This window comes from Suncus etruscus (assembly GCF_024139225.1).
Source record: "Suncus etruscus isolate mSunEtr1 chromosome X unlocalized genomic scaffold, mSunEtr1.pri.cur SUPER_X_unloc_4, whole genome shotgun sequence".
Taxonomy (NCBI): Eukaryota; Metazoa; Chordata; class Mammalia; order Eulipotyphla; family Soricidae; genus Suncus; species Suncus etruscus.
The window spans coordinates 62,296-76,000 of record NW_026060324.1 but is presented as its reverse complement, the minus strand read 5'-3'; the positions used below and the strand labels follow the sequence as shown (position 1 = coordinate 76,000).

Below are 13,705 nucleotides of genomic sequence, written 5' to 3'. Positions count from 1 at the left end.
AACACTTAATGTTTTAGCAATGAAATAAAGAAGTTACTAGCCAGCAAACTAAGAAATCTAAAGCTGGGAAGAACAAATAAAAAATAACATAACGCTGGACAATTCAACCAACACAAAGAACTCTTTTGGAAAATGAGACTCCATACAAGTGAAATTGAAGGACTGAAAAACATGTCAGCAAACCACCATGGCTAGAATTACAAGGTAGAAAATCGTATTGAAAATCTTGAAGACAAATTACAAACCAGAGCTGATTAAGGAAGTCAAGAAAGAAAGGATAGCTGGGGGGGCGAGGAGCGGTGGCACAATCGATAGGGCATTTTCCTTGCAAGTGCCTATCCTAGAAGGAACTGTGGTTCCATCCCCCAGTGTCCCACGTGGTCAAACAAAGCTGGAGCGATTTCTGAGTTTAGAAACAGGAGTAATTCCAGAGCGATGCCGGGTATAACAACGACAACAAAAAAAAAGATAGGGCCAAGGAGAAATTGGTAAGAAAGTGGTAAAGAAATTTCGCTTGCAAGTGGCTGACCCACAGTGGTTCAAATGCCATATGGTCCCCTGTAACTGCCAGAAGTGATTACTTAGCAGAGAGCAGGAGTAACTCCTGAGTGCTGCTGGATGTGGTACAAAATCCAGAGAGAGAGATACAGAGAAAAAGCTGTGAAACAAATTGAAGGGTACTTAATGAACAAAGAGAAGAGAAATAATCTCCAACTTATAGGAATACCAGATGAGAGGAAAATGGGAAAAGAGAACAAGGAGTAATAGCAGATAACTTTCCTACTCTCTGAAAAGAGACTTCTGTTCAAATTAAGTGGGAAAAGGAGAGCTAAAAAAAGAGAGCCCAAACAGAACACAAAAAATACACATATTGATCCAAACAACAAAAATAAACAGTGACATAGATTGAACCTTTAAAGCAGTTAAGAAGAAACACTTTATTTTTTTTTTTTTTTGGTTTTTGGGCCACACCCGGTAACGCTCAGGGGTTACTCCTGGCTATGCGCTCAGAAGTCGCTCCTGGCTTGGGGGACCATATGGGACGCCGGGGGATCGAACCGCGGTCCGTCTCCTAGGCTAGCGCATGTAAGGCAGGCACCTTACCTCCAGCGCCACCGCCCGGCCCCAAGAAGAAACACTTTAAGTACAAAGGAAGGACATACGAAACAAATCATCTCCCTTTGCAAACAATTCAAGCAAGAAAAGGAAGTTTCACCTAATTATTACTGAATAAAATAAATTTTCAGGGGCCGGAGCAGTGGCACTAGAGGTAAGGCGTGTGTCTTGCAAACTCTAGCCTAGGAAGGACCACGGTTTGATCCCCTGGCATCCATCTGATCCTCAAAAGCCAGGAGCAATTTGTTTTCTTTCTTTCTTTTTTTTTTTTTTTTTACTAATTAATCATTTTGTTACTTTGTTTCTGAACATTCAATTGTTTCAGCTAGAAAATAGCATCTAAATTGGTGTGTTTCTACAGAGGTGACAGTTTTAAACATAAAATGAAGTTATAAATGATTTTCAAGAAATATTGCTGATAAATAGTAAGTTATATACTCAAACTTTTAAAAAGAGGAGCCAGAGAGATAACACAGCAGTAGACATTTGCCTTGTGCACGGCCAAACCAGGACAGATGGTGGTTTGATTCCCGGCAGCCATATGGTCCCCTGAGCCTGCCAGGAGTGATTTCTAAGAAATATTTATTTTTATTTTTACCACAGGGATTAAAAGTCTTTCTCAGTAGTATTTTAGGTAGTGACAATCATTGAATCAGGGTATTCCCACCAACAATGCTGTCCTCCCTCCACCCCAGAATGCATCCCATATCCCCATCCTTTGCCCCCGGGGCTGCTAGTTTGGGTGGTTTCCTCTGTGTCTAGCTTGTTGTAGATTGCGTATTGACTCTGTTGTCATTGGCTTTGCTGTTTAAGTCTGATCAGTCTGATCATTTTTTATTTCTACTTGATGTTCATACGACTGTTTGGTCTTGGTACCCTCCATTATTTCTCCTCCTATATGTGAGTTAGAATAAGGTGGTACAAGTATGGTTCTGTTAGAAAGAAGGAAGAAAGGAGGAGCCAAAAATCAAACAAGCAAAAAGGGGGAGGAGTCCTCGACAGGGTATATATATCAATTTAAGAAAAAAAAAGGGGAAAAAGGAAAAGACACTACAAAAATACAAAATAGGAAAAAACAAAACAAAAAACCAACCCAAAAAGCACCACAGCAATAAAGACAACAACGAAACATTAACTATGGTCCTGAGATAAAAACCAGGCAAAGCTGAAAACAAACAACAAAAAACCATCAACAGCAATAACTAAAACAATTAATCCGTGCCTTTTATTGCATAGGTACAGTAAATATTGGGAAGATTAGAAAGGGATTTCCTTTTTTTTCTGTCTGTGGATATATTTAATACCTGAATATAAAGACTATGATCGCAGAGGGATGATCTCCCCTGTGGCCAGAGAGATAGCATGGACTAAGGCGTTTGCTTTTCATGCACAAGGATGGCAGTTCAAATCCCGGCCTAAAGTTTCTCAAAGTAGTCTCTGATTACCCTTGGATCTCTGCAATAACTGTCATGATCTCCCCCTTTTCATTTATAATACGGGTCATCAGATTACTCTCTCTTTCTTTGTGAGTTTTACCAGTGGTCTATTAATGATCTTTATTTTTTCAAAGAACCAACTTCTGCTTTCGTTGTTTCAGATTGTTTTTTGGTTTTCCACTTCATTGAGTTCTGCTCTCAGCCTTATTTCCTTCTGTCTCCCTATTTTTGGTTCCTTTTGTTAGTCATTTTCTAATTTTTTTGTGCTGCGTCATTAAGTTGTTCAGGTGTGCCCCTTCTTCCTTCCTGATGTGTGCTTGTAAGCTATAAATCCTCTCAGGACCGCTTTTGCTGTGTCCCAAAGATTCTGGCAGTTTGTGTTCATTATCATTTGTTTCCAGGAAAGTTTTGATTTCCTTTTTGATGTCATCTCAGAACCACTGGTTGTTCAGTAGCAGGGCTTAATTCCAATTCTTAAATGCTTTTCTTCTTTGTGGCTTTGTAGTTCACATCTAATTTCAGAGCCTTTGGTCAGCAAAGGTAGCCTGTAAGATTTCTATCCTTGGGGGCCGGGCGGTGGCGCTGGAGGTAAGGTGCCTGCCTTACCTGCGCTAGCCTAGGAGGCGGACAGCGGTTCGATCCCCCGGCGTCCCATATGGTCCCCCAAACCAGGAGCGACTTCTGAGCGCATAGCCAGGAGTAACCCCTGAGCGTTACCGGGTGTGGCCCAAAAACCAAAAAAAAAAAAAAAAAAAAAAGATTTCTATCCTTAATTTTATGGAGGTATGTTTTATGTGTCAGCATGTAGTCTATCCCAGAGAATAACCTATGTACATTGGAGAAGATGTGATTCCAGGTTTTTTGGGATGGAGTGTCTGATATCTATATCTATATCTATATCTGATTTCTTCCTGTTGCACATATCCCTTGATTAGTACATAGTGTCCCTTTTTGTCCCTTACTACTTTTCTGAGTATAAAGTTGGTGTCATCAGATATTAATATGGCCACCCCAGCTTTTTTGACGATGTTGTTTGCTTGGATGATTTTCCTCCAGACTTTGATTTTCAGTCTATGTTTGTTCTGACTATTCAGATGTGTTTCTTGTAGGCAGCAGAAGGTTGGATTCATCTTTTTGGCCCATTTTGCCACTATGCGTCTTTTAATTGGTGAATTTAATCCATTGACATTGAGGGAGATGATTGTCATAGGATTAAGTGTCATCTTTGTAGATAAGTTTGCTGTGTTTATTGGTCTCTCTTTTCTTAGAGTAGTCCTGTCAGTTTTTCCTTTAAGGCAGGTTTTTCATCTGTGAAGTTTCTTTCTTTCTTTTTTTTTTTTGTTTTTTGGACCACACACAGTGACACTCAGGGGTTACTCCTGGCTATGCGCTCAGAAGTCGCTCCTGGCTTGGGGGACCATATGGGACACCGGGGGATTGAACTGCGGTCCGTCCTAGGCTAGCGCAGGCAGGGCACGCACCTTATCTCTAGCACCACCGTCCGGCCCCAAAGTTTCTGAGCTGTTGTTTATCCATGAAGCTAGGTATTCTTCCTTCAAACCTGAACATGAGTCGGGCTGGGTGCAGTATTCTTGGTGAGGCATTCATGTCATTCAGTCTTCTCACAATATACCACCACTATCTTCTGGCCTTGAGAGTTTCTTGTGACATGTCTGCTGTAAGTCTTAGGGATGCTCCTTTGAATGTAATTTCCCTTTTTGATCTTGCTGCTTTCAGTATTCTATGTCTATCTGTAGGATTTGTCATTGTAACGAGCATTTGTCTTGGTGTGTTTTTCTTTGGGTGTCTTTTAGCTGGTATTCTTTGGGCATGCAGGATATGATTGCATGTAGTCATTAACTCTGGGAGTATCTCTTTGATGATGTGTTTGACAGTTGATTCTTCCTGGAGATCACCTACCTGGGTCTCTGGGACTCCAATGATTCACATGTTGCTTCTGTTGAGTTTATCGAAGATTTCTATTTTCATCTGTTCGCATTCCTTGAATACTTTTTCCATTGCATGTTTGTCTTAAAGTTCTTTTCCAATTTCTTCTGTTGTGTTGAGTTTTCTGCATCACATCTTCTAGTACTCTGATTCTCTCCTCAGCTGCTGATACCCTGCTGGCGAGGCCATCCATTGAGGTTTTCAATTGAGCTACCGTGTTTTTCAGATCTACTATTTCAGTTTGGAGATTTCTGATTTCTGTCTTTGTGTTCTGTTCAGATCGATCTATGCTTTCTCTGAGTTCTACAAACATTTACCATATTGCTATTTTAAGTTCCATATCTGAGAGGTTAATCAGGTGCTTTGAATTTTTTAGTCATCCAAGCTATCGTCTTCATGCTCTGTGCATGGTGTTTGCCTGCGCGGTTTCCCCATTGTCACGCTTGTAGTATGGTTTTTCCTGTGTGTTGTGGTGGGGTTCATTGATTTGAAAGAGTGTGCAGGGCCCGGAGAGATAGCACAGCGGTGTTTGCCTTGCAAGCAGCCGATCCAGGACCAAAGGTGGTTGGTTCGAATCCCGGTGTCCCATACGGTCCCCCGTGCCTGCCAGGAGCTATTTCTGAGCAGACAGCCAGGAGTAACCCCTGACCACCGCGGGTGTGGCCCAGAAAACAAACAAACAAAAAAAATAAAGTGTGCAGCCGTGAAGGTGCACTCTTCTGGGCCTCTAGGTGACATCTTTTGAGGTTCGATTTCCAGGGCTCTGAGGAGAGCTTCATGAATCCAGGAAAGACAGAGAAGCACAGGACAGAGCTCCCTAGAGGTCCTCAGTTTCCTCAGAAGAAGCACAGCAGGGCAAAGTCTCTGTAGGTAGAGCAATCAGCACTGTCTGGCAACCCGCACAGCCAGCCATTTCTTACTCACTCACTGGGCAGCTTCAGAATGCAGTTTTTTGGGGGTTCGCTTCCCAAGGCTTTGAGGAGAGCTTCAGAGATTCAGAAACACAGGCAAACCGGCGCAGGAGTCAGGAGCGATACTAAGGGCACAGCGAAGAGTAACCCTCCAGAGTCTATGGGTGTCACCCAAAAGCCTAAAGTTCAGGACAGACACAGGCTCAAAGGAAAAGGATAGAAAGATTACACAAGCTACTGAAATACAAACAAAAGATGGGACAGATATATTTCTATCAGGCCAAATTGCATGCAACCTCAAGAAAGCATTTATGACCAAGATGGACAAAGTAGTGATCAGAGAAGCAACAGACCAAGAAGTACTAACTCTAATCAACTTTAAGCATCAAACATAGAGCCAGCAATACACGTAAGGCTTTTTGCTCACAAACCTAGAGAAACATAGGAATGGAACCATAATATAATGGGAGATTATTATTATTATTATTGCCAATAAACACATCCTTTAGGTGAAACACTAGCAAAGATATGAGACTTAGTTAGACACTAGTAAAACTAAGACTAATGGAGCTATTCATGGCCTTTCATTCACAAAAATGTGAATACACATTCTTCTCAACTGCATATGGAACCTTCCCTACAACAGGTACATTTTTGGGGCTGGGCGGTGGCGCTAGAGGTAAGGTGCCTGCCTTGCCTGCGCTAGCCTTGGATGGACCGCGGTTCGATCCCCCGGCGTCCCATATGGTCCCCCAAGCCAGGAGCAACTTCTGAGCGTATAGCCAGGAGTAACCCCTGAGCATCACAGGGTGTGGCCCAAAAAGCAAAATAAACAAACAAACAGGTACATTTTAAGATACAAGTCTAACGTACATAAATTCACAAATTAAGAATTATACCAGAGGCCGGTACAGTGACCAACACTAGCCTAGGACGGACCATGGTTCGATCCCCAGTGTCCCATATTGTCCCCAAGCTAGGAGCGACTCTGAACGCATAGCCAAGAGTAATACCTGAGCATTACTGGGTGTGGCACAAAAACCAAAAGAAAAAAAAAAAGAATTATACCAAACACTCTGTCAGAATTCAAGATTGACTGTACACAAAAATGTGCAGAAAAATCTAACACCTGGTGACTAAACAACATGCTGGTCAACAACAAATGGATCAAACAGGAAATAATAGAAAAGATATTCCTTGAAACATATGATAATAAAAAAATTGCCAAAATCTATGACACACAACAAAAGCAGTAATCAGTGTGTAATTCATAGTAACACAGGCCTACAAGAGGAAAGAAAAAAAGCCAAAATGTAGAGCCTAATGGGGCAAATTATATACCATGTTTTGTGAAAATAAAACATCCTCTGAAAATAAGGCCTACTTATAGGTTTCCTACAGGCTGAAATATAAGGCATCCCCCAAAATAAGCACCCACTCTCTGTCTTGGACTGAAAATTAATGTACCATAAACTGATTGGTAGGACAACCCTGCCTGGCCTCTTGCAAACAGTAACATAAAGGAGAGTCATGACACTGTACCATATATAGGTAATACGCATTCTTTCTTTTCTTTTTTTAAAGGCATGCAGATTGCCATGTGCAGCACCTCATTTGGATGTGTCTGGAGTCTTGGAAGCTAGACTACCCTACGTTCTTCTACAAATGGACCTTGAGAGCTTGTTTGTAGGTTCTAGCAGGGCAGTGCAGCTACTCGTGTACCCTCGACCAAAGAACAGTTCGTCTCTATTCGGCGAAGACCATTCATTTCCACAGTGCACAGCTTCCGGAGGGGCGCATATGGAGCGGTAAGAGAGGAAGGGATTCTCTGTTTTTCCTGAATTCTTGAAGCTCTCCTCAGAGCCCTGGGAAGCGAACCCAAAAAAAACTGCATTCTGAAGCTGTCCAGAAAGCGAGTAAGAAATGTCTGGCTGTGGGGGTTGCAAGACAGTGCTGATTGCTCTACCTGCGGAGACTCCGCACTGCTGTGCTTACTCTGAGGAAACTGAAAAACTGCAGGGAGCTTTGTCATGTGCTTCTCTCTCTTTCCTGGATTCTTGAAGCTCTCCTCAGAGCCCTGGGAAAGCGAACCCCAAAAGCTGTCACCTAGAGGCCCAGAAGAGCCCACCTTCGAGCCCACGCACTGTTTCTAACCAATAAACCCCACCAAAACACACAGGAAAAACCACACTACCGTGACAATGGGGAAAATGCGCAGGCAAACACCATGCACAGAGAATGAAGATGATAGGTTGGATGACCTAAAAAATTCCAACCACCTGATTAACCTCTCATATAAGAAACTTAAAATAGCAATATGGAAGATGTTTGTATAACTCAGAGAAAGCATGGATCGATCTGAACAGAACACAAAGACAGAAATTAGAAAACTCCAAACTGAAAAAGCAGATCTGAAAAACACGGTAGCTCAACTGAAAATCTCAGTGGATGGCCTCGCAAGCAGGGTATCAGCAGCTGAGGAGAGAATCGGAGTACTGGAATATGTGATGTAGAGAAACTCAACACAGCAGAAGAAATTGGAAAAGAACCTTAAAAAAATGATCAGGCATTGAAAAAGTACTCAAGTAATGCGAACAGATAAAAATAGAAATCTTTGAAAAACTCTACAGAAACAACATAAGAATCATTGGAGTTCCAGAGGCCCAGGTAGGAGACCTCTAGGAAGAATCAACTGTCAAAGATATCATCGAAGATACTCCCAAAGTTAAAGACGACATGCAATCAAATCCTATAAGCCTGAAGAATACCAGCTAAAAGAGACCCAAAGAAAAACAACCCAAGATACATCCTCATTACAATGACAAATCACACAGGTAGAGATAGAGTACTGAAAGCAGCAAGATCAAAAAGGGAAATTACATTCAAAGGAGCATCCCTAAGAACTTACCGCAGACATGTCACAAGAAACTCTCAAGGCCAGAAGACAGTGGTGGGATATTGTGACAAGACTGAATGACATGAATGCCTCACCAAGAATACTGCACCCAGCCCAACTCATGTTCAGGTTGGAAGGAAGAAGACATAGCTTCATGGATAAGCAACAGCTCAGAAACTTCACAGATGAAAAACGAGCCTTAAAGGAAAAACTGAAAGGTTTACTCTAAGACAAGAGACCAACAAACACAGCAAACTTATCAACAAAGATGACATTAAATCCTATGACAATCATCTCCCTAAATGACAATGAACTAAATTGACCAATTAAAAGACAAGAGCTCTTCCAAGACCTCCCTGCCGCAAATCTTTACCAATCTCAAGAAGGTCAGGGGCTGTGATGGAAAGGTGCCTGGGAACCCACACACCACAAGAAAAATCCCAAAAGACAATGGGAAAACCTAAACTTTCAACGTAAGTCTAAGACCTGTATTACACAATCTCCTTACCAGCTTATCCCCAAAAGTGAAGTAGTCTCTTGCATCGCTTAGTTCCTTTAATTACTTTGTTAATTCAGTTTTTTAAAATGTTTGTTCTACATATAGATAGGTGAGCACATATATTTTTATTCCTATTTTTATCTTTTTTGGGTGTGTGACCTGTTTCTGTTTCTTCTCTTTCCACCCCCAAATGCACCACAATATAATGTAGCACCATTTCTCCCTGCAAAGGCACACTAATAAAAGGGGAAATCCTACGTATTAAAACGAGCTCTTATCTACTAGGGATAAGAACTCATACTTGTTTACAATACAGGGATATCTCCCACTTTGAAAATATGTCATGTGGACCCAACTTAGACCCCACGTGATTAGACACCATCCGTCCAGCCATGAACCCTGGATCCCAGACATAAAAACGACAAAGTTCTTCACAACAACAACGGGAAACAAATCCCAACCGGGACATCCTTAATACTGCTGGGCCACCAACAAGTGCCAGCTCTAATATGATATCCTGACAACGAGGAAAATGGGAACAACTTGACCCAAGAGCAGGTTATCCTACCTCACCAGCTAATGAGAAGACAAAATCAGAAGACATGTCATCCTTTGGTCGGTTCAAAAGTCAAGATCGCGATTTACAGATGACTGCCTACTAGAACGATGACTGGACTGTATATATCTTGGGACCAATAAAAAAATCCCCAGGCAAGGGTTTTATTTACATCCTGCACAACAACCATGAGCCCCAGTTCCAAAGGTCTGGCTGAGACAATTGCAACGGAATGGGGCTTCTGGAAACACAATGAAAGACGCTATCCTAGGTTCCATCCTAGGATCAGTGCAAAGACCAAGACCACCAACCACAGAAGATGGATTAAAATGACACTGAGGGAACAGAACTTCTAGAACCACAAAGAAAGACTTCATCATAAATCCCATTTCTGGACCTGTGCATATACTGAGATCTCTAGATACAGAAGTCTGATTTTATCACCCAGGAAGGAGCAGAAGCCTTACAAACACCACAAAAGCACCAAGGGGAGAGTAAATAAACCTGAACGGAGTCTATAGTTAATCCCATGACAATATACTCCAACGGTGGAGAAACTCCATATCTCTTAGGCCAAGTGAATTCCTTTTGAATAACCTCAATATTTACTGTGCCATTGCAGGAGGGAAAAGGCAAAAAGCACAAAACATTTTTTATTTTTTTATATATATTATTTTTTAAATACTCATTTTTAATTTTTTTTTAATTTTTATTTACCTACCTACTTCTTGTCGATTTACTTGTTTTGGTGTGCTTATTGAAGTTGTTGTCCCCATTTAGATTTACGTTTTTCCTTCTTTTCTTTTCTTTCTTTATATGCCCTGTCATGTTTTTTATCTCAAGACCATGGCTATTTTTGTGGTGCTTATCTTTGTTATTGTTGGAGTGCTCACTGGGTATTTGACACTTCTTTTTGTACTGTTGGGGAGTTTAACCTTATTTTTCTCCTTCGTCTCTCAAAACGATGATGAGAGCCTCTAGAAGGATTCTGCCCATTTTTGTCATATTAGACTTTTACCCGAGTTTATTACTTTTCTCTTCTTCAAAACTTTATAGCTCTACAAGCACACATCAGGAAGGAAAAAGGGGCATACCTGAATAACTTAAAAAAAGGAACCAAAATTAGGGAGACAGAAAATAGCAAAGCTGAAAGCAGAAATCAATGAAGTGGAAAATCAAAAAACAATCAGAAAGATCAACGAAAGCAGAAGATAGTTCTTTGAAAAAATAAACAAGATTGATAGACCATTAGCAAAACTCACAAAGACAGAGAGAAAAACCTGATAACCCATATCAGAAATGAAAAGGGGTGGGCCCTGAGAGATAACACAGTGGCGTTTGCCTTGCAAGCAGCTGATCCAGGACCAAAAGTGGTTGGTTCAAATCCCGGTGTCCCATATGTTCCCCTGTGCCTGCCAGGAGCTGTTTTTGAGCAGACAGCCAGGGGTAACCCCAGTACCGCAGGCTATGGCCCAAAAACCAGAAAAAGAAAAAAAAATGAATAGGGGGAGATTACGACAGATATTGAAGGGATACAAAGGGTAATCAGAGACTACTTTGAGAAACTATGCTGCTAAACATGAGAACATAGAAGAAATGGAAAAACTCTTGGAAACTTATATCCTTCCACATTTAAGTAAGCAGGATGTAGCATATCTAAACACCCACATCACTACTGAGGAAATTGAAACTGTAATCAAACATCTGCCCAAAAAGAAAAGCCCAGGCCCAGATGAATTTCCTAATGAATTTTTTAAATCTTTCAAGAGGAGCTACTACCAATCCTAGCCAGGCTCTTCCATGAAATTGAAAAAATGGGAACACTCCCAAACAGCTTTTAAGAAGCCAACATCACCTCAATACCAAAACCAGACAGATGCTGCCAAAAAATAAAAAAATTACAGACAAATATTCCTGATGAATGCTGATGCAAAGATCTTTAACAAAATCCTGGCAAATAGGATCCAATGCATCATCAAGAAAATCATACACTACGACCAAGTAGGTTTTATCCCAGGAATGCAAGGATGGTTTAATATCCGTAAATCTATCAATATAGTACACAAAATCAACAAGAAATATAAAATTCACATGATCATATCAATAGACGCAGAGAAAGCATTTGATAAGGTCCAACACCCATTCTTGATCAAAATTCTCAGCAAGACGGGAATGGAAAGAACCTTTCTCAATCTAGTTGAAGCCATCTACCACAAGCCAATGGCAAATATCCTCAATGCAGAAAAAATAAAAGCCTTTCCTCTAAATTTGTATATAAGACAAGGCTGTCCGCTCTCACCACTCCTCTTCAACATATTACTGTAAGTTCTTGCTAAAGCGATCGGGCAAGAAAAAGATATGAAGGGAATCCAGATAGGAAAGGAAGAAGTCAAGCTCTCGGTGTTTGCAGATGACATGATACTCTACTTAAAAAACCCTAAAGACTCTACCAAAAAGCTTCTAGATACAATAGACTCATATAGCAAGGTGGCAGGCTACAAAATTAACACACAGAAATCAATGGCCTTTTATACACCAATAATGATAGGGAGGAAAAGGAAGTCAAGAAGGCAATCCCATTCACATTAGTGCCACACAAACTCAAATATCTAGGAGTCAACTTGACCAAAGACGTGAAGGACCTATACAAAGAAAACTATAAAGCCCTGCTCTAAGAAATAAGAGAGGACACACGGAAAGGGAAACACATACCCTGCTCATGGATTGGCAGGATTAACATCACTAAAATGGCAATACTCCAATACTCCCCAAAGCATCATACAGATTTAATGCGATCCCTCTAAAGACACCCGTGACATTCTTCAAAGAAGTGGATCAAACATTTATGAAGTTCATCTGGAACAATAAACACCCTCGAATAGCTAAAGAACTCCTAGGGAAAAGGAAAATGGGAGGTATTACTTTCCCCAACTTTAAACTGTACTACAAAGCAATAGTTATCAAAACAGCATGGTATTGGAATAAAGACAGACCCTCAGATCAGTGGAATAGGCTTGAGTTCTCAGAGATCATTCCCCAGACATACAAGGACCTAATTTTTCACAAAGGAGCAAGAAATCCTAAGTAGAGCAGGGAAAACCTCTTCACAAGTGGTGATGTCAGAACTGGTTAGCCACTTGCAAAAAAGCGAACATACACCCCCAGTTAACATCATGTACGAAGGTAAAATCCAAACGGATTAAAGACCTTGATATAAGACCTGATATATTATACAATAACACGTCGGTAAAACAGTCCATGACATGGAGACTAAAGGCATCTTCAAGGAGGAAACTGCACTTTCCAAACAAGTGGAAGCAGAGATTAACAGATGGGAATACATTAAAATGAGTAGCTTCTGCACCTCAAAAGAAATATTGCCCAGGATACAAGAGTAACTCACTGAGTAGGAGAAACTATTCACCAAACACCCATCAGATAAGGGGCTAATATCCAATATATACAGGGCACATGAACAGGCATATTAATCCAAACAAACAAAAAACAAAGAGCTCAAATCAAAGCAGTAAGGAAGCAAGGAAGAAGCACCTTAAGTACAAAGAAAGGACATATGAATCAAAACTGATCTCCCATTTGAAACAATTCAGGGAAGAAAAGGAGGAATGACATCAATTCTACTGCATAAGAGAAAATTTCAACCTGACGATCACTATCAAGTGAACCTATTATTTCCATGGGAGCGTGGGTCAAAAACATTCTCAAACAAGAATTACTCCTCAGAATATAGTGCTAAACAAACCAATTTGCTTTTTGTTTTAATTTTATGGAACACTTCACAAATTTGCATGCCATCCTTGTGTAGGGGCCATTTTAATCTTCTCTTCAAATTTTAGTATGTGTGCTGCTGAAGGGAGCACATAACAAACTCATTCTAAATTAACTGCTCAAGGAGCAATTACAAAATCCAAATCCCCAATTGTAAAAACAGTCCTACAAATAAAATGGCAAATAGCCTTTTCTGTCAAAAGTTTCCTTAAATGTCAATGAACTAAAGTCTCCCATCAAAAGGCAGAGTAGCGGGTTGTATCAGGAAATAAAATCCTGTCACATGATGCCTGCAGAAAATATAATTCAAAGTTCAGGATAGACACAGGCTCAAAGGAAAAGGATGGAATACAATGACACAAGCTACTGGAAAACAAAAGCGGCTGAGACAGTCATATTTACAACAGACCAAATTGCATGCAATCTCAGGAAAGTATTTAAAGACAAAGATGAGCACCAATTATTGATCCTAGGAGCAAAAGACCAAGAAGTACTAACCCTGATCAACTTTTATGCATCAAACATAGAGCCAGCAATATATAAACTTAGAGAAACATG

General features: G+C 40.6%; 1 pseudogene; it reads right to left on the bottom strand.

The window, feature by feature from the left end:
* Positions 1-13,139: 13,139 nt before the first annotated feature.
* On the bottom strand, positions 13,140-13,239 carry LOC126000636 (uncharacterized; annotated as a pseudogene).
* Between the last annotated feature and the right edge of the window lie 466 nt (positions 13,240-13,705).